Here is a 22,406-nt window from a genome sequence, read left to right on the forward strand (position 1 = left end):
TTCGTAACTACTGTATGTTTATTTTATATCTCTTCCTATTTGATTTATTTACTTACATTTTGCCACCCTAACGGAGTATATGATAAACTAACAGTTCAGTTTTGTTCTCTTTATATCTGAGTGTGAGTGGGTGGGTAGGTGGGAGGGAGGGTGGTTGAGTAGATGGCTAGTCAGGGCGAGTAGTAGAAAGTTGAATGTGGGTGTAATAACTGTTAGAGAGCGGTTGAAAGATCAGCTGATTTGAGTTTTGGTTAAAATGTTTTGTGGAGGGTTTCATGGAAGAGTGAGCAGGAAGGAGTTGGGTGGCATTATTATGATAATAATCCTCTGTTTGAGTGTTCATCTATTATTTTATTTATTAATGTTGAGCTTGTGTACTGGATCGTTCAACAGGTTTTTCTTCTCTGCTTTGGTTTTTTGTATGTGGTAATTTTCTGTCGGAGTTAGGAGGTATTTTTTATTGTTGATTCTAATTATTTTCATGTCTTCTTCTCAAGATGTTGGCTTGTGACTGTGTTATCTAAGGTGTTCTGCAAATGTGGAGTGGTTTGTCTTATACATCCCAGCTCTCTTGTGTTCTTGGTATCTGCCATCAAAAATTTTGCCTGTTTGTCCTACGTATCTGCCACCACAAGTGTTACACTGTCTATGTCTTTTGTCAGTTTTAGAGTGTATTTTTGGAAAGTATTGTCTGTTGTGTATGCTATCTTTTGCAATATTTTTTGAAAATTTGGGTGATTTTATGTGTGAGTTCATTATGAGTGTCGTTGTGTTCTATCCTGCGACTTCTCGTATCTTTTTGTGATTATTCTGTGTTGTTATTATGTTACTGAGTGTATGTTACTGTCTTTGGTTCTGTTGTGTTGTTGGCTGTGGTATTGTGTTTTCTGATTTTATTTTATTTTAACTTTGTCAATACCTTTTTGACTGTGCTACTATTGTAACCATTGATTTTGGCTATCTGCATTAATATGTCAAGTATTTATTGGCACTTGTCCTTGTTGAGTGGCACTATATCGAGTCTATGGAGCATGTGCTGAAGTGCTGCTTGCTCTTGTGAACCACCCGCACTCACCAGTGCACAGCTAAAAACTAAGGTTACAATAGTCATATAATCATAAAGTTAAACAACAAAATTAGAAAAAAATAAAATCAGAAAACACAAAACCACAGACAGTAACGCAACATAATCAAACACAATCGCCAACACTTAGTACTCTAACAACTTCACAGAATAATCACGAAAATATAAGAGAAGACACAAAATAGTACACAATGACTGACAAACACTGATTCTCACATAAAATCACCAACATTTTCAAAAGGTAGGTCATAAACATAGCGTACGCAACATACAGCTCTACCCAAAAATACATTCCAAAACTGACAAAAGACAGAGAAATATACCAGAAAGCAGGTATACATCAGTAACAGTGAAACACTTGTGATGGCAGATATTTAGGACAAAAAGGCAGAACATTTGATGTCAGATACAAAGAACACATGAGAGCTTGGAAGTATGGGACAAACCACTGCACATGTCAAGAACACCTAAAAGTACATAATCACAAGCCTACCTGTAGAGAAGAAGAAATTGAGATAATTACAATCAGCAATAAAAATCACCTAACCGCTCAAGGAAATTACCACATACAAAAAACAAAACCAGAATTGAAAATCATGTTGAATGATCAGTTGTACATGACAAACACTCACTGTTTACATTAATAGTAACACTCCAACAGAGGATTATTATCACAATAATATCACCTAACCTCTGTCTGCTTACTCTTCCATGAACCACTCCACAAAGTATTTAAACCAAAACTCATATCAGCTGAACACCAAAATTACCACCGCCCTCTTACAGCTATTAAATTCTCATTCAGCTTTCTGCTACTTGTCCTGATTAACCACCCTCCAACACATACACACACACACACACACACACACACAAAACACAAAAAGACAAAAAAGACCATACATATACGCAAAGAGAACAAAAATGAACAAATATTAGTTTTCTGTATATGTCCCTTTAGGTTGGTAACATGTATGTAAACATATCAGACAGGAAGACATAAAGTGGACACAGAGCAGTTACGACTTTAAATCAGTTTTGATAAAATATATACGAGTAGTGACATAAGAATAATAGTGTTCCACAGCAATTAGCCGAAAGAACTTGAAAACCGTGATGAAAGAACTTCGTAACGTGAAAATTCGTTTATGTTTCGTAAGAGAAGTTATAGTGCGACCTCCAGCATGTGACCAGATGAGAGGAAACGCACATTCCAGCCACAAACTCGATTAATTGTAAGTAATGACTTATTTACACAAAAAACAAGGAGTGAACTACTTTGTAATCTACAATGATCGCACATCAAAACAAAATTGTATCATTCTAGATTCCACTGAAAAGTAAAAAGGCGAAACGTGTGTTGAATAAATAGAATCCAATGCAGCAGGAAAAAGGCGGTTTTAATGTACAAAACGAGTATTCCACATACACTCGCACGCAAGTGTTTATGACAGAGTGTTGCAAAGTAATGCCGCCGAAATTTTTATTTGAAACCTCTTGAACCTTTCTTACATAAAATAAACCTTACTAAAATTCAGTATCTTAATTCATGTTAACGTATTTGCAGCCCTCTGTCACTGTAAGGTTCCGAATTGTAGTGCGTAATACGACAGTCCTCCCCCCATGCACCATGGACGTTGCCGTTGGTGGGGAGGCTTGCGTGCCTCAGTGATACAGAGGGCCGTACCGTAGGTGCAACCACAACGGAGGGGTATCTGTTGAGAGGCCAGACAAACTTGTGGTTCCTGAAGAGGGGCAGCACCTTTTTCAGTAGTTGCAGGGGCAACAGTCTGGATGATTGACTGATCTGGCCTTGTAACATTAACCAAAACGGCCTTGCTGTGCTGGTACTGCGAACGGCTGAAAGCAAGGGGAAACTACAGCCGTAATTTTTCCCGAAGACATGCAGCTTTACTGTATGATTAAATGATGATGGCGTCCTCTTGGGTAAAATATTCCGGAGGTAAAATAGTCCCCCATTCGGATCTCCGGGCGGGGACTACTCAAGAGGACGTCGTTATCAGGAGAAAGAAAACTGGCATTCTACGGATCGGAGCGTGGAATGTCAGATCCCTTAATCGGGCAGGTAGGTTAGAAAATTTAAAAAGGAAATGGATAGGTTAAAGTTAGATATAGTGGGAATTAGTGAAGTTCGGTGGCATGAGGAACAAGACTTTTGGTCAGGTGATTACAGGGTTATAAATACAAAATCAAATAGGGGTAATGCAGGAGTAGGTTTAATAATGAATAAAAAAATAGGAGTGCGGGTTAGCTACTACAAACAGCATAGTGAACGCATTATTGTGGCCAAGATAGACACAAAGCCCATGCCTACTACAGTAGTACAAGTTTATATGCCAACTAGCTCTGCAGATGATGAAGAAATTGATGAAATGTATGACGAGATAAAAGAAATTATTCAGGTAGTGAAGGGAGACGAAAATTTAATAGTCATGGGTGACTGGAATTCGTCAGTAGGAAAAGGGAGAGAAGGAAACATAGTAGGTGGATATGGATTGGGGGGAAGAAATGAAAGAGGAAGCCGCCTTGTAGAATTTTGCACAGAGCATAACTTAATCATAGCTAATACTTGGTTCAAGAATCATGAAAGAGGGTTGTATACCTGGAAGAACCCTGGAGATACTAAAAGGTATCAGATAGATTACATAATGGTAAGATAGAGATTTAGGAACCAGGTTTTAAATTGTAAGACATTTCCAGGGGCAGATGTGGATTCTGACCACAATCTATTGGTTATGAACTGCAGATTGAAACTGAAGAAACTGAAAAAAGGCGGGAATTTAAGGAGATGGGACCTGGATAAACTGAAAGAACCAGAGGTTGTAGAGAGTTTCAGGGAGAGCATAAGGGAACAATTGACAGGAATGGGGGAAAGAAATACAGTAGAAGAAGAATGGGTAGCTCTCAGGGATGAAGTAGTGAAGGCAGCAGAGGATCAAGTAGGTAAAAAGACGAGGGCTAATAGAAATCCTTGGGCAACAGAAGAAATATTGAATTTAATTGATGAAAGGAGAAAATATAAAAATGCAGTAAATGAAGCAGGCAAAAAGGAATACAAACGTCTCAAAAATGAGATCGACAGGAAGTGCAAAATGGCTAAGCAGGAATGGCTAGAGGACAAGTGTAAGGAAGTAGAGGCTTGTCTCACTAGGGGTAAGATAGATACTGCCTACAGGAAAATTAAAGAGACCTTTGGAGAGAAGAGAACCACTTGTATGAATATCAAGAGCTCAGATGGCAACCCAGTTCTAAGCAAAGAAGGGAAGGCAGAAAGGTGGAAGGAGTATATAGAGGGTTTGTACAAGGGCGATGTACTTGAGGACAATATTATGGAAATGGAAGAGGATGTAGATGAAGATGAAATGGGAGATAAGATACTGCGTGAAGAGTTTGACAGAGCACTGAAAGACCTGAGTCGAAACAAGGCCCCGAGAGTAGACAACATTCCATTAGAACTACTGATGGCCTTGGGAGAGCCAGTCATGACAAAACTCTACCATCTGGTGAGCAAGATGTATGAGACAGGCGAAATACCCACAGACTTCAAGAAGAATATAATAATTCCAATCCCAAAGAAAGTAGGTGTTGACAGATGTGAAAATTACGGAACTATCAGTTTAATAAGTCAGAGCTGCAAAATACTAACGCGAATTCTTTACAGACGAATGGAAAAACTGGTAGAAGAGGACCTCGGGGAAGATCAGTTTGGATCCCGTAGAAATGTTGGAACACGTGAGGCAATACTAACCTTACGACTTATCTTAGAAGAAGGATTAAGAAAAGGCAAACCTACGTTTCTAGCATTTGTAGACTTAGAGAAAGCTTTTGACAACGTTAACTGGAATACTCTCTTTCAAATTCTGAAGGTAGCAGGGGTAAAATACAGGGAGCGAAAGGCTATTTACAATTTGTACAGAAACCAGATGGCACTTATAAGAGTCGAGGGGCATGAGAGAGAAGCAGTGGTTGGGAAATGAGTGAGACAGGGTTGTAGCCTCTCCCCGATGTTATTCAATCTGTATATTGAGCAAGCAGTATTGGAAACAAAAGAAAAATTCGGAGTAGGTATTAAAATTCATGGAGAAGAAGTAAAAACTTTGAGGTTCGCCGATGACATTGTAATTCTGTCAGAGACAGCAAAGAACTTGGAAGAGGAGTTGAACGGAATGGACAGTGTCTTGAAAGGAGGATATAAGATGAACATCAACAAAAGCAAAACGAGGATAATGGAATGTAGTCAAATTAAATCGGGTGATGCTGAGGGGATTAGATTAGGAAATGAGACACTTAAAGTAATAAAGGAGTTTTGCTATTTAGGGAGTAAAATAACTGATGATGGTCGAAGTAGAGAGGATATAAAATGTAGACTGGCAATGGCAAGGAAATCGTTTCTGAAGAAGAGAAATTTGTTAACATCGAGTATAGATTTAAGTATCAGGAAGTCGTTTCTGAAAGTATTTGTATGGAGTGTAGCCATGTATGGAAGTGAAACATGGACGATAACCAGTTTGGACAAGAAGAGAATAGAAGCTTTCGAAATGTGGTGCTACAGAAGAATGCTGAAGATAAGGTGGGTAGATCACGTAACTAATGAGGAGGTATTGAATAGGATTGGGGAGAAGAGAAGTTTGTGGCACAACTTGACTAGAAGAAGGGATCGGTTGGTAGGACATGTTTTGAGGCATCAAGGGATCACAAATTTAGCATTGGAGGGCAGCGTGGAGGGTAAAAATCGTAGAGGGAGACCAAAAGATCAATACACTAAGCAGATTCAGAAGGATGTAGGTTGCAGTAGGTACTGGGAGATGAAGAAGCTTGCACAGGTTAGAGTAGCATGGAGAGCTGCATCAAACCAGTCTCAGGACTGAAGACCACAACAACAACAACAACAACAATACGACAGTGTGCAAAGTAACCATTTCGGTGTGCAAGAAACACCATGTTGTACTCGATTTCGAATTCTAAGAGTTCGTCCACACATGGAGGACCCCCGTTCTACAGCATAACAATCCTGTGACATCTACAACAATCAGACCGATTTGATCCGCTATCGTCGATTATCTCCCATACAGTCTCGACTTAGCCCCATTCGATTTTCATCTGTTTCCAAAACATAAGAAACACCATTGAGGATTTCACTTTGATAGTGAAGAGGCGGTGGAAGCTGAGGTGAGACTGTGGCTCCGTCAATAGAGTCAAACATCCTACAATGAAAGTATCAACAAACTTGTCTCTCGTTAGGAGAATTCGTTCGTCATCACGTTGACTATGTTGAGAATTTAATATATGTACATGAAGAATAAAGATGTAGAATGTTAATAACGTTTGTTTTATTTAAAAATCTTTCAGAATTTTCACATAAAAAAATCTAAAGCATTACTTTACAGCACACCCTCAGACAAATAAATACCCATTCACACATGCTGTCACTCAAGTGAATAGTGTGTGTATGAGAGAGTCTTGTTACCATCTGCACAGATGAATCACTTGTCGCTATGACTCAACAGTCCGATTTTGCGTTGTGAAACAGTATACACATAACGCTCTCGCGACTGAATACTCAATTGACACGTCATATGCGGAGTAGAAGAAGAATCCTCCCAGGTAGCCGGCACTCCAAGTAAGCATCAACCGCGAGAGCCATGATGCAACAAAATGTACATCCTTAGTCTGCCTTTGAGTGGCATCTGTTTCTGCAAGGTATGCACACATTTTGGATCTGAAACCCACAAACTCTACAATCTGTTAAATCATTCGTCTGATCTTCCATCAGGCCAATAAGCTTCTTGTTTTGAGCTGTAGCACTGTACGGATTAAAGGCTGCATATCCACATGTGTGGAATTCTTTGGGCTTGTACCTAATAACTTCAAACGTATTGTAGCCTTTCACCCCGTAGATGTCCGCCCCTGGTAGCTGAGAGGTCAGCGAGACGGAATGACATGCCTAACGGCCCGGGTTCGATTCCCAGCTGGGTCGGAGATTTTCTCCACTCAGGGACTGGCTGTTGTGTTGTCCTTATCATCATCATTTCATCCCCGTCGATACGCAAGTCGTCGAAGTGGCGTCAACTCGAAAGACTTGCACCAGGCGAACGGTGTACTCGACGGGAGGCCCTAGGCACAAGGCATTTCCATACCCAGTAGATGAAAATGTCTATATATACGTAAAGTAATTTCGGATCATCGAAATTTGACGTCGCAGCTCATATTGAAACCGGTGCATAAGGAATTTGAAAAGGACCAATATATATATATATATATATATATACTCCTGGAAATTGAAATAAGAACACCGTGAATTCATTGTCCCAGGAAGGGGAAACTTTATTGACACATTCCTGGGGTCAGATACATCACATGATCACACTGGCATAACCACAGGCACATAGACACAGGCAACAGAGCATGAACAATGTCGGCACTAGTACAGTGTATATCCACCATTCGCAGCAATGCAGGCTGCTATTCTCCCATGGAGACGATCGTAGAGATGCTGGATGTAGTCCTGTGGAACGGCTTGCCATGCCATTTCCACCTGGCGCCTCAGTTGGACCAGCGTTCGTGCTGGACGTGCAGACCGCGTGAGACGACGCTTCATCCAGTCCCAAACATGCTCAATGGGGGACAGATCCGGAGATCTTGCTGGCCAGGGTAGTTGACTTACACCTTCTAGAGCACGTTGGGTGGCACGGGATACATGCGGACGTGCATTGTCCTGTTGGAACAGCAAGTTCCCTTGCCGGTCTAGGAATGGTAGAACGATGGGTTCGATGACGGTTTGGATGTACCGTGCACTATTCAGTGTCCCCTCGACGATCACCAGTGGTGTACGGCCAGTGTAGGAGATCGCTCCCCACACCATGATGCCGGGTGTTGGCCCTGTGTGCCTCGGTCGTATGCAGTCCTGATTGTGGCGCTCACCTGCACGGCACCAAACACGCATACGACCATCATTGGCACCAAGGCAGAAGCGACTCTCATCGCTGAAGACGACACGTCTCCATTCGTCCCTCCATTCACGCCTGTCGCGACACCACTGGAGGCGGGCTGCACGATGTTGGGGCGTGAGCGGAAGACGGCCTAACGGTGTGCGGGACCGTAGCCCAGCTTCATGGAAACGGTTGCGAATGGTCCTCGCCGATACCCCAGGAGCAACAGTGTCCCTAATTTGCTGGGAAGTGGCGGTGCGGTCCCCTACGGCACTGCGTAGGATCCTACGGTCTTGGCGTGCATCCGTGCGTCGCTGCGGTCCGGTCCCAGGTCGACGGGCACGTGCACCTTCCGCCAACCACTGGCGACAACATCGATGTACTGTGGAGACCTCACGCCCCACGTGTTGAGCAATTCGGCGGTACGTCCACCCGGCCTCCCGCATGCCCACTATACGCCCTCGCTCAAAGTCCGTCAACTGCACATACGGTTCACGTCCACGCTGTCGCGGCATGCTACCAGTGTTAAAGACTGCGATGGAGCTCCGTATGCCACGGCAAACTGGCTGACACTGACGGCGGCGGTGCACGAATGCTGCGCAGCTAGCGCCATTCGACGGCCAACACCTCGGTTCCTGGTGTGTCCGCTGTGCCGTGCGTGTGATCATTGCTTGTACAGCCCTCTCGCAGTGTCCGGAGCAAGTATGGTGGGTCTGACACACCGGTGTCAATGTGTTCTTTTTTCCATTTCCAGGAGTGTATATATATATATTTGACGTCGCAGCTCATATTGAAACCGGTGTATAAGGAATTTGGAAAGGACCAATATATATATATATATATATATATATATATATATATATATATATATACCAACATAAACAGGTTTTGTGAACACTATCGGAACCTCAGATATCAACACAGCAACTAATTCTTAGCAGAATACTGTGGTTCATTTAAAATTTAGCGCTGAAGATACACTCCTGGAAATGGAAAAAAGAACACATTGACACCGGTGTGTCAGACCCACCATACTTGCTCAGGACACTGCGAGAGGGCTGTACAAGCAATGATCACACGCACGGCACAGCGGACACACCAGGAACCGCGGTGTTGGCCGTCGAATGGCGCTAGCTGCGCAGCATTTGTGCACCGCCGCCGTCAGTATCAGCCAGTTTGCCGTGGCATACGGAGCTCCATCGCAGTCTTTAACACTGGTAGCATGCCGCGACAGCGTGGACGTGAACCGTATGTGCAGTTGACGGACTTTGAGCGAGGGCGTATAGTGGGCATGCGGGAGGCCGGGTGGACGTACTGCCGAATTGCTCCACACGTGGGGCGTGAGGTCTCCACAGTACATCGATGTTGTCGCCAGTGGTCAGCGGAAGGTGCACGTGCCCGTTGACCTGGGACCGGACCGCAGCGACGCACGGATGCACGCCAAGACCGTAGGATCCTACGCAGTGCCGTAGGGGACCGCACCGCCACTTCCCAGCAAATTAGGGACACTGTTGCTCCTGGGGTATCGGCGAGGACCATTCGCAACCGTCTCCATGAAGCTGGGCTACGGTCCCGCACACCGTTAGGCCGTCTTCCGCTCACGCCCCAACATCGTGCAGCCCGCCTCCAGTGGTGTCGCGACAGGCGTGAATGGAGGGACGAATGGAGACGTGTCGTCTTCAGCGATGAGAGTTGCTTCTGCCTTGGTGCCAATGATGGTCGTATGCGTGTTTGGCGCCGTGCAGGTGAGCGCCACAATCAGGACTGCATACGACCGAGGCACACAGGGCCAACCCCCGGCATCATGGCGTGGGGAGCGATCTCCTACACTGGCCGTACACCACTGGTGATCGTCGAGGGGACACTGAATAGTGCACAGTACATCCAAACCGTCATCGAACCCATTGTTCTACCATTCCTAGACCGGCAAGGGAACTTGCTGTTCCAACAGGACAATGCACGTCCGCATGTATCCCGTGCCACCCAACGTGCTCTAGAAGGTGTAAGTCAACTACCCTGGCCAGCAAGATCTCCGGATCTGTACCCCATTGAGCATGTTTGGGACTGGATGAAGCGTCGTCTCACGTGGTCTGCGCGTCCAGCACGAACGCTGGTCCAACTGAGGCGCCAGGTGGAAATGGCATGGCAAGCCGTTCCACAGGACTACATCCAGCATCTCTACGATCGTCTCCATGGGAGAATAGCATCCTGCATTGCTGCGAAAGGTGGATATACACTGTACTAGTGCCGACATTGTGCATGCTCTGTTGCCTGTGTCTATGTGCCTGTGGTTCTGTCAGTGTGATCATGTGATGTATCTGACCCCAGGAATGTGTCAATAAAGTTTCCCCTTCCTGGGACAATGAATTCACGGTGTTCTTATTTCAATTTCCAGAAGTGTATAATCTTGAGACCTGTAATGCCCCTCCCAGTGATAAATTTCATGAATTTCGGAGTGGTATTTTTATGTTCTTTGTGGTTTCCCCAAAAATAGCATTATTAATTAATTAAAAAATCTCTAAGTCCCACACTGCGAGAGCCCTGTGTTTGGTATTAACATCAGTCAACTCGTTCAACCAGCATGACTCCACGGCAGCACATAAATATGACAGTTGACAGTTTTCTTGTGTAACGCATCATTCTCCCGTGAGTTGATCATGGAAATGATGGTGTCATAAATGCGGTAAACATGCCACACAAGTTTTCTGAGCTCATCGAACAATCATCTTGAAGGATTTTTTTCGACATATGATTTGAAACGATTGCGACTTGAGTCACCTGAACATACAACTTCATATGTGATTTGTACCACTCTGTGAGGTTTGTATGTCAGGCATTGGGATCTTCTGGACGGTGCTCTACAGGAGCAAGTACTCACTCAAAGTCAGCTCATACTATGAAGGGCAATGCTCTTAGTAGCTGAAATTCTTAAACTTCAGAAACTTGTTTTCCTTGGTGGGCATGTCCACACCTACTGGTTCCTGCTAACAACAGTCAGTCATTAGCTTCTCTGGTAATATGGTTCAGGCATCTACAGCAGAACAGTAGTGATGTCCACGATTGTGCTTACTCTGTTGTGTGTATATTTAGTGGGACATGTTGTTGATCCATCCTAGCGGTGGTTCTCACCTTTTAGAATAGCAACAAATCTACATGTTTTGCATGCTGACCTGCTACTTTATTAAGGTAAAAGGTGCTGTATCAGGCAGCTACCCCTACTTTGCTGGCAATCCATACTACAGCAAAGTTATGCCTAAGAGCTGCCATGCTACACATGGCCACCACAAGCTGACCGAAGTGCCAGGAGAGGTCACTGATCCCACAGACCTCTTTCCTATGCCGACCACATCACTGAAAGCAAGACGGACTGTATCCTGGTTCCAAGGGCTGTACTTACGCTGACGCATGGGCCCTGAGGTGCAGTCCGCTGTGAGTGGGCTTCCAGGGCCAGGCGCCAAATGCTTATGCATTTATTCAATGAGGAGCTCACTGTGCAGCCAGCACAACGTCGTCACCACCATCTGAGCGAACGTTTGCATCCTGGAACCTGCAACGTGGTCTTCCAGAAGAAGACATGACCTCCAGTTTAGTAACCAATCAGGAGACTTGTAACATTTCAGTGTTTCTCTTTAACTCGAATTTCCATTGTGAACTTTGACTCCAAACAGTCCATTCAGGACTTCTTTTTTACGCTAAATGTGCCAAACCCTTAAATTCAGAACTCTTTGTTTGTTCATTTCTAGGCCTGCACCTAAGGTACTTATTTGTGTGAAAATCATGAATTTTTTTATTACATTACCGTATCAAGACTTGTATCCTAGAAGTAAGTTCATTTTCTCTTATTGCAAATAAACTTGGTGTTCATTGTATACCTGGGCCTTTACTTTTTGACCACCATATGGTGGTATGACAACTTTAGTATGCTTTGCTGCTTTCTTTTCCTGCACAGTGTGGCTGGCCTTCCTTCTTCCGCCTGAACTGAATAATGCAGGTTCTCTCTCACAAATCTGGGTATGTCCTGAAAGGTCACATCGAATAAAATGTCATCAAAGATAAAAAGTCAACAAACATAAAACATTCTGTACGCAGTCAGATGCTCATCATGTTTCATATAATTTCTTTTGCAAGCCAGTATTGACCAGGCAAAGCAGAATTCGTCTTTAAGATGTTGGATATTAATATATGACTTTATATATGGTATACCATTTGAAAGTTTTTGCATCTAAACCCCCATTTAATGGGTCAGAAGTATAGTTATGGCCATTTAAGTAGCTTATATGGCTGAGTGCCTTAGCAAACCCTCTTTTCTGCATTTCAGAAAACTGGCCTAGGACGGCACTCAAGATAAAATCACAGAGCCCCTCAGTAACTGAGTCGCCCCTACAGCATCACATAAATTTCCCCACAGCTATTGATGGTAGCTTTCTCTTCCACATAACCTCCGTGCTTGTGGGAGGTGGTACATTAGTTCACAGCATAGTACTGTGCCACACTTAATGGCGAGATATTGTAGACCTTTTAAGATTTTAGGGAGCTCCATTTCCAGAATGGCTATACAAACACAAAGGAAAAGCCCAGGGTCTGTGCAGCACACAGTAGAGTTATCTGTCTGGGCGTACAGTCCCAGTCCAAATGATGGGTGAATGAGCAGCTGCTAGATACCTGGTAACTGTAACTAGACGACCCCAGGCGCTGAGATGGCGCTGAAGATGAATGATGCCATGATGGTCCTATAGACTGCATCATAGATGGAGACCACAGACATGATGGCCCTGGGTGAGGTGACAGTGCTGAAGATGAGGAGCGCATCCAGGAGAGCCCTGCACATAGGGACTGCAGCTTTGACGAACATGCAAGTGGGGAGTGTATCCATGAGGGACACAGCTGTGATGACAGTGTTGTAGACAGTCACACACATGAGGAATGCATCCATGAGGGGCTTGAATGTGGTAAGGATGCCGGACACATCATCGGTGTGTTAGGGGGTTGTCTTGTTGCTGCCTCAAGTTCACCCGCAGACAGTTCTCTCAAATATGCTAAAAGATGAATGACAATGATAACTATCTTGTATTTGTAGAAATTTAAGAAACAAAAAATACCATATATCAATAATAATGCTTTCTGGTACTTAATCATGCATTCATCTGTGCCACAACAGCTCTCACGTCATCATCATCTATTTGTGGGCCACTTTGTAGCAGTGTCTCGAGATCATTATCATCATCATCATCATCATAATCATTACTGCTCACCATGTTATCGTTATCAAGTACACCTACAAACAATCAAACACATCAGAAGCATTGGATGTAAGTGTGGAAAGTTATTACAGAAGCAGAAGAAGCATTGCTCATTCATCTTCTCGTCTACAATGGGGAGGATTCATTGCTTCGGGCTCATAGAATCACAGGCTGAGAGAGCTCATTCCTCTCAAGCGCTACTGTTGCACCCTTCATCCATTCCCTCATGACCACATCGTTATCGATAACACCTATAAACAAGAAAAACTCCCTATAAGCAATGCACGTAAATAAAAAAAAGTGTGAATTATTATTATCATAGAATAATAATGTATTCTATTATATATGAATGTATTCATCTATTATGGTGTCCATCTCTGCAAGGCAATGGACGAATATGGTGTCATGGCCTGGGAAGGACCAGTTTTTGTATCAATGGGATCTGGAAACAAGAAGAAGAAGAACTCATTGTATGTACTCATTGACAATCTGCGTTTTCCTTGCTAACTCAGAACCAAAACTGGCGTCATGAGAGCATAATCCACATGTGGTATTTCAATGAAAAAGAAATCATGTGTTATTGTATAAGTATAAAATAGAAGAAAAATTAAACGCAGAAGAGGAAAGATGGTATTTGCACTCACTATGTTGTGGAGCCAGTGGACTGCCTACACACAAGGCATCCACTTGCAGGGCGAATATGCCCTGAGAATAAACAGCCGGAGGAGGGTTTAGTTTAACGTGGTTCATATTCGCCCCCATAACATCACTGAAAAATCTAAAAAGTAGAGAAAGAAATACTCAAATTAATGGTACTATTATTCACACACACACACACACACACACACACACACACACACACATAACGGTATGTACATTAATTACCAGTGTAATAGCCAGAATGTTGAATTCAAGCATGCAAATCTGCGTGCATTGTGTTTTACAGCTGCCAGACGTCAGTTTGTGGCATGGACTTCCCTGCCTGTTGCACTTGGTTGGTCAGTACAGGGACGGTCAAAGCTTTTTGTGGATAACGCTAGAGTTGTCGTCCGATTATGTCCCGTACGTGCTCGACTGAAGACAGATCTGGTGATCAGGCAGGCCAAAGTGACATGTCGACACTCTTTAGAGTATGTTGAGTTACATCAGCGGTATGTGGGCGATTGTCATCCTGTTGGAGAACATCCACTGGAATGCTGTTCATGAATGAATTACATGAATGACTGAATTAGCAGACCGGCGTACAAATTTGCAATCAGGGTGTGTGGGATAACCACGAGAACGCTCCTACTATGATACGAAATCGCATCCCAGACTATAAGTCCAGGTGTAGTTCCAGTATCTCTATCATGCAGACAGTTTTACCGCAGGCCCTAAACTGGCCTCCTTCTAACCAGCACACGGCCATCACAGGCACTGACGCAAAACCAGCTTTCATCAAAAAACACAACGGACCTCCACCCCGCCCTCCAATGAACTCTCGCTTGACACCACTGAAGTCGCAAATAGCGGTGGTTTGCGATCGGTAAAATGCACGCTACAGGGCGCCTGGCTCAGAGCATTCTTTGAAGTAACCGCTCTGTAAAAGTCTGTTGTGTCACCGTAGGGCCAACTGCAGCTCAGATTTCTGCTGCAGCTGCTGTACGATGCGCCAGGGCCATATTGCCGAACATGAAAGTCTTCCATCTCCATGGTGCCCCGTGGCTGTCCGGAGCCTGGCCTTCTTGCGACCGCACCTTCCCGTGACCACCGCTGCCAGCAATCATCTACAATAGCTACATTCCTCCCAAGAGTTTCTACAACATCACAGAAAGAACATCCAGCTTCTCATACTCCTATTACACGACGTCGTACAAACTCAGTGAGGTGTTGATAATGGCGTTTTTGTCACATTGAAGGTATTCTTGACTAACATCAATTCATCACGTCCAACCTCAGAGGTAACTAATGCTCACGACCGTTACAGCGTGTATTTAAAGCAAACCTGATTTACATACACATAGTGGCACTAGTAGCGCCAATCTTAGGCGACTGGTGCATAATTTGAATAGACATCATCTCTCAGACGTAGAAACACGCCTACCAACTTTAGTTTATGTCGCACAACTCATACTTGGTGCTGTGATCTTTTCCTGTCAGAGTATAAGGATCTGCAATCACCATAAAAAATCTCAATCAATGGTTCTGGAGCTAAAGGCCCAATCCAGCTAGTTCCCCCTCTGGATAATCAGAGAACGGAAAATCGAGCACCTATTAATGGCGACAGCATACTACTCCCATATACAATAAAGGGATTCATCATGATTAGATTTCGTCTATACAGCATGAGCGAGTACATAGAAACACATTAAGTTCATAATACATACCATCACCAACGTGAGCTTGCTTGCCTATCTCCCCATCAGAGGAAGAATGCTTCATTACCCCAAGCGGTTCTGATGTCTGTATGACCAGAATGGAGGTGTGGTCCCCTAGTGTGAACTATGAATACTCCACTGGGGCTGCGGGGGGGGGGGGGGGGGGGGGGCGCAAAGCTAGCGTCTGCTGTGGTTGGTGTAGTCAGATGTGACTAACAGAGCCCACCAACATATCCCTTTCAGATCTGATTTTTTTTTCTAGAGGAAGGAAACTTTTTCTTTATGTGATAATGCTCTTAGGTGATTTTCTTAATGATTTTAGAGGCAACATTTATACAAAGATACTTGGCTTCATTCTATGGGCTAAAATAACTAATTACGAAGCATCCTCTATTGTAATAAATAGTAAAATGACCGTTCAATAATTACCATGCAAAATAACAATAACAATATTCGATTATACAGTGGAATATATCGAATCAACCACACTCATTTTTCCTGATGGTCACGAGATGCTGTGAAGTACTGTAACACTGTTATTCAATCAGTCATCTAGTTTATAAAATTTTTTTGCCTTTAAAGCTAGTCGTTATGTAAATGTAATATGCAAAGACTATATGGAAAGTGTGACATATGTGATGTTAGTGTGCTTTGTTAATGTACGTTTGTAACTTATGCAAAAAATATGTGAAATGTTTAATTTACTAAATAATATTTTGTCATTCATTAATGAAACGAAAATTTTCCTGTATGTAATTTTATATATTTGTGCACGTAGTCATTCGTATAAAATGGTACACGCTTAGAGACAATGTGTAGGATATGTGTTATGTAAAACACTGACTGCTTTTGTACTGTACGGAAGTTACTGTGGGAAGCTTAAAAGGTGGCTTGGGTTTTTGGCGCGCTACCTGTAGAGCGAGCGGGAACGAGAGGACACAGTCTGTAGGCAGCAGTGAAAGAGGCAACACTCGGACGTAGCAGGCAGTGGCTTGCCTGGAAATTGTTTGACAATAGCCTCGGATGACAACTCCTGAATTATTACGGCTTTGGTACAAGTTGTTGGGCTATATTATGGACGTTTAAAGACTACAGGAAGAATAAATTAGCCCATACTTCACGAAACTTGTACGCCGTAACATGGGTAGTGTAGCATCCATTACTATCCGCCACACCCAGCAACTACAGCCAACAGGCTATGAACTGTATAGTTAGAACTGTAGAAGCGTGAAACATTGATTCAAAATTAACTTTTTTGAATAATTATTGTGTTAAATATAAAATCTGTTTCGCCCTGTTGTTTTATTCCTAATCATTCACTTATATAGGGTCCTTTCCTGGTGTTTGATTATTCCGAGTAAACCTGATATAAAACCATTTTAAGTGCTTTGTTCAGTATCGACAAGCATTAGTTTTCATTTTTGAACAAATGTTTGAAAAATAATCGTTGTGGACTAACCTTTAAAGTGCTGGTAAAAGCACTGTACGATTTACGTAGTAGAAGTGCTGAAGTGAAATTTTGCTTAAGTACTGAAGTAAATGTTTCCAGACAAGTTTAACGATTTTAATATTCTTACTCTCTTTCTGGTAATATGTTAAGTGAAAGTGAGTAAATAAGTTTTGCTAAAAAGATGAACTTGTTAGCATAAATACTGAGGTTTTGCATCAATACATTTAAATGCATTTATTAGGCCATTAAAATATTTAAGTATTTAATTTGTTGATTACACAGAGTGCAAACATAGAAGTCCTACCTGCCCAATTTTTTTAGCACTTAATGAAGATTAAAAATTCGTGGCCTTTATAGATCAAGACTATATATGTATGTGGGTGTACTAGCTGTAAGATTCCTGTGTCTTTCTTAGAAGCATATGCTGAAAAGCTATAATGATTTATGAAGTTATGTTAGGGAACAGCTGGAAAGTAGGCCAAATTTACTTCTTCGGGTTTTCTGAAACTTAACCGTTTATTTGCCTAGATAGACTGGCGACCATAAATCCATTAGACAAATCGCTTAATGAACTTGGTACAGAAAGGTCCTAGGTTCAGTATTATTCCAGTTTCACTGTTTTTTCTAACAGCTAGAAAACTCATAGGAAAAGGAACTAATAGTCTGATTTAAATGTCCATTAGTTTTACATCACGGTCAAATCCTCTAAAATGGGTAATATTATACGACAGTTCTGGAAAGTAGACACGTTTATGACGTGTATACTATATGCACAGTTCCTCCTAAAATAGTGTGCTATATGTGGCTTTTCCCGGGACAGTCTATTTGTTCTGTTGGGGTATAGCGTTAAGCTCCTTTCCGATATTTTCATTGTGATGTCCGACGGCTGGCAGCACTTACGCATAATGAAAAGGTTGAAAATTCAAAAATGTGTAAATCAGGTTTCCAGTGGGAAAAAATACTTCTGTTGCAGCTACGACCCAGTAAAATTCAATGTACACAGTTGAGGGCAGAGGGTCTGAAAGGCTTAAATTAAACCAATCAGAACAGACAACATCGACGTTATATTTCTCGATCAATCAGAAGAGAGAATGCTGATGCTGTTGCAGGCCGAAACAGAAATTATCGCATCACCGAGCTGGTGCCGTATGGTGAGCTGTCTGCAGACATGGGCTTCCTTTTACAGAGTTCATTCTGCGCTATATAGTAAATTTGTGTACCAGACAAACATTGTTTGGGAGTGCAGACGCATATGGCGCTGATACAGTGTGTACGATTTATGGTATAGAATAAATTTTATAGCTGACAGTGTCCACCAGAGCAAACGTTGCCCTACAGTTAAGTCCTGTGCAGTGCACAATAAATTTTTGTAACATACAAATATTGTCTGCTAAGCAGACGCAGCTGTCACTCATACACCCACAGTAGTGTACTGTGTGCTATATGATAAACATTTTTACCACACAATGTCTGCCGGAGCAGATGCTGTTCCCAGCTGAGGCCCATGCTGTATACATAATAAATTTTGTGGCAGAGAATGTCCACCAGAGCACATTGATATGAACAGAGAAGTGTTCTCCAATAAATTTTTGTATCACACACACACACACACGCACGCACGCACACACACACGCACGCACACACACAAACACGCGCGCGCGCACACACACACACACACACACACACACACATACACACACACACACACACACACACACGCGCGCGCACACACACAAACACGCGCGCGCGCGCGCGCGCGCGCACACACACACACACACACACACACACACACACACACACACAACACTGTCTGCTGGAGCAGACGATGCTCTATAGAGGGAGTCGGCTGGGTTTCTTATACAGGGTGTTACAAAAATGTACGGCCAACATTCCTCACACACAAATAAAGAAAAGATGTTATGTGGGCATGTGTCCGGAAACGCTTAATTTCCATGTTAGAGCTCGTTTTAGTTTCGTCAGTATGTACTGTACTTCCTCGATTCACCGCCAGTTGGCCCAATTGGTGCTTGTGTTGACATGCGACTCATTGCTCTACAGTATTAGCATAAAGGACATCAGTACGTAGCATCAACAGGTTAGTGTTCATCACGAACGTGGTTTTGCAGTCAGTGCAATGTTTACAAATGCGGAGTTGGCAGATGATCATTTGATGTATGGATTAGCACGGGGCAATAGCCGTGGCGCGGTACGTTTGTATCGAGACAGATTTCCAGAACGAAGGTGTCCCGACAGGAAGACGCTCGAAGCAATTGATCGGTGTCTTAGGGAGCACGGAACATTCCAGCCTATGACTCGCGACTGGTGAAGACCTAGAACTACGAGGACACCTGCAATGGACGAGGCAATTCTTCGTGCAGTTGACGATAACCCTAATGTCAGCGTCAGAGAAGTTGCTGCTGTACAAGGCAACGTTGACCACGTCACTGTATGGAGAGTGCTCCGGGGAACCAGTTGTTTCCGTACCATGTACAGCGTGTGCAGGCACTATCAGCAGCTGATTGGCCTCCACGGGTACACTTCTGCGAATGGTTCATCCAACAATGTGTCAATCCTCATTTCAGTGCAAATTTTCTCTTTACGGATGAGGCTTCATTCCAACGTGATCAAATTGTAAATTTTCACAATCAACATGTGTGGGCTGACGAGAATCCGCACGCAATTGTGCAATCACGTCATCAACACAGATTTTCTGTGAACGTTTGGGCAGGCATTGTTGGTGATGTCTTGATTGGGCCCCATGTTATTCCACCTACGATCAATGGAGCACGTTATCATGATTTCATACGGGATACTCTACCTGTGCTGCTAGAACATGTGCCTTTACAAGTTCGACACAACACGTGGTTCATGCACGATGGAGCTCCTGCACATTTCAGTCGAAGTGTTGGTACGCTTCTCAACAACAGATTCGGTGACCGATGGATTGGTAGAGGCGGACCAATTCCATGGCCTCCACGCTCTCCTGACCTCAACCCTGTTGACTTTCATTTATGGGGGCATTTGAAAGCTCTTGTCTAAGCAACCCCAGTACCAAATGTAGAGACTCTTCGTGCTCGTGTTGTGGACGCCTGTGATACAATACGCCATTCTCCAGGGCTGCATCAGCGCATCAGGGATTCCATGCGACGGAGGGTGGATGCGTGTATCCTCGCTAACGGAGGACATTTTGAACATTTCCTGTAACAAAGTGTTTGAAGTCACGCTGGTACGTTCTGTTGCTATGTGTTTCCATTCCATGATTAATGTGATTTGAAGAGAAGTAATAAAATGAGCTCTAACATGGAAAGTAAGCGTTTCCGGAAACATGTCCACATAACATATTTTCTTTCTTTGTGTGTGAGGAATGTTTCCTGAAAGTTTGGCCGTACCTTTTTGTAACACCCTGTATTTACAGACATGCTGATCTTGGGAATGTAGGGTGCAGTAAGTATTTAAGGCAGTCACTGTTATATATTTACACACAACTGTTCCTCCCTTAACGCTTCACTGTGCATGTGATCTTAATGGATGTGCTAGTTATATTTACAAAATGGTTCAAATGGCTCTGAGCACTATGGGACTCAACTGCTGAGGTCATTAGTCCCCTAGAACTTAGAACTAGTTAAACCTAACTAACCTAATGACATTACAAACATCCATGCCCAAGGCAGGATTCGAACCTGCGACCGTAGCGGTCTTGCGGTTCCAGACTGCAGCGCCTTTAACCGCACGGCCACTTCGGCCGGCTTATATTTACACTTGGCTCTGCTGGAGGTAACAAATTCAGTGCACACGTCGTCATTATTCAATACGATCATATCAGCAGGATGCATCTCTCCTTAATGAGATTCAGATGCTGTGGAAAGTGAAAGCTATACAAAGAGGAGCAGTCAGTGGGCTTCAAACTCCTTGCACCACCCCAGCAGTCTATACCGCTCTTATAAATACCCAACCATCCTAAACGGTCGAGCGGTTCTAGGCGCTTCAGTTCGGAACCGCGCGACCGCTACGGTCGCAGGTTCGAATCCTGCCTCGGGCATGGATGTGTATGATGTCCTTAGGCTAGTTAGGTTTAAGCAGTTCTAAGCTCTAGAGGACTGATGACCTCAGATGTTAAGTCCCATACTGCTCCGAGCCATTTCAACCACCCTAAACACCCACACAAAGCCGCCTGACACGGCCCTCCACCACTAAAGAAGGGGGGGGGGCGTCATGAGCTGGACCAGGCACTGGCCACATGGTTGGGTGCAATGAACGTGGACAAGCCACTTGTTCGAATGTATACATCATCAAATGATTGCTTCGTTGCATGTTTACCAAAGAGCATTGTCAGGATGTGGCAGATACATGCATTTCACTGGCACCACTTAAAAAAACTTATTACAGAGTTGTCTGAATTTCTGTTTCCAGTCCCGGAACCAAACTACAGGGTGCATCTGTGGCTGATGTTACATACTCATCATTGAAATCTATTGGTGTACAGAGGGTGAGAGAATAAGTCAAAGGCGTATCTTTATTTAAAACAACTATTTATTAGTCACCCAACTTAATAGTAATTTCACATTATTTGAAGCGGAAGTAAAAGCATTGATTCTTTCTTCCTCTTTTTCTTCTCCTTCTATGTACATATTCTTGAGTTAGCAGATTTCTGGGTAATTATATAACTCAAGATCACGGATTGAAGCGTACTTGAATATTTTCGTCACCGAACATGCTTTTTCACTGCCTTTGACATACATGACACTGTCACTGTGGTCAAACTTCCGAAACTGATGCCTGCTTTGTGTAATATCACACACAATTTGAGTAAGCTACCACCAGTTTTTCTGAGTGATAAATTTATTTCCAAGTATGACTATCGTAATAAGCTTTTGCAGTTTGATGGAGATTGTGAGGCTGCTGGCGCACCTCCTATTAAAATACATTATGAAATTGGTGAAAAGAGGGAGCAAATAAAATAAGTGGTTTTTAAAACATCTTCTTTTTCATATAATATGTGTGGCTGATTTAGCACAACCAGTTTCACTCCTTTTTTCTGTCTCCAAGTACTATACTGATGTTGCAAACCAGCAGTACAATTTTAAGCAGTATGAATTAGATGCGTTTCTTGCACAGACAGAGCCTTGGCCTGCTGGTCGATGTGTGTGTATATCTGTGTGTGGGTGCGTGTGTGGGTGGGTGGGTGTGTATATGTGCACATGTGCACATATGTGTTTACTCAGGCGCCTGGGAAGGAGAAGGAGAGCACACGGGGTGACTGCTAGTTGTCCACCCTGCCTCTATCAGGCTCACTTCAGTAGCTACCGGTTGTGCGGAGTGGAGCTACCC

Source organism: Schistocerca americana, chromosome X, assembly GCF_021461395.2.
Source record: "Schistocerca americana isolate TAMUIC-IGC-003095 chromosome X, iqSchAmer2.1, whole genome shotgun sequence".
In the NCBI taxonomy this organism is placed as follows: domain Eukaryota; kingdom Metazoa; phylum Arthropoda; class Insecta; order Orthoptera; family Acrididae; genus Schistocerca; species Schistocerca americana.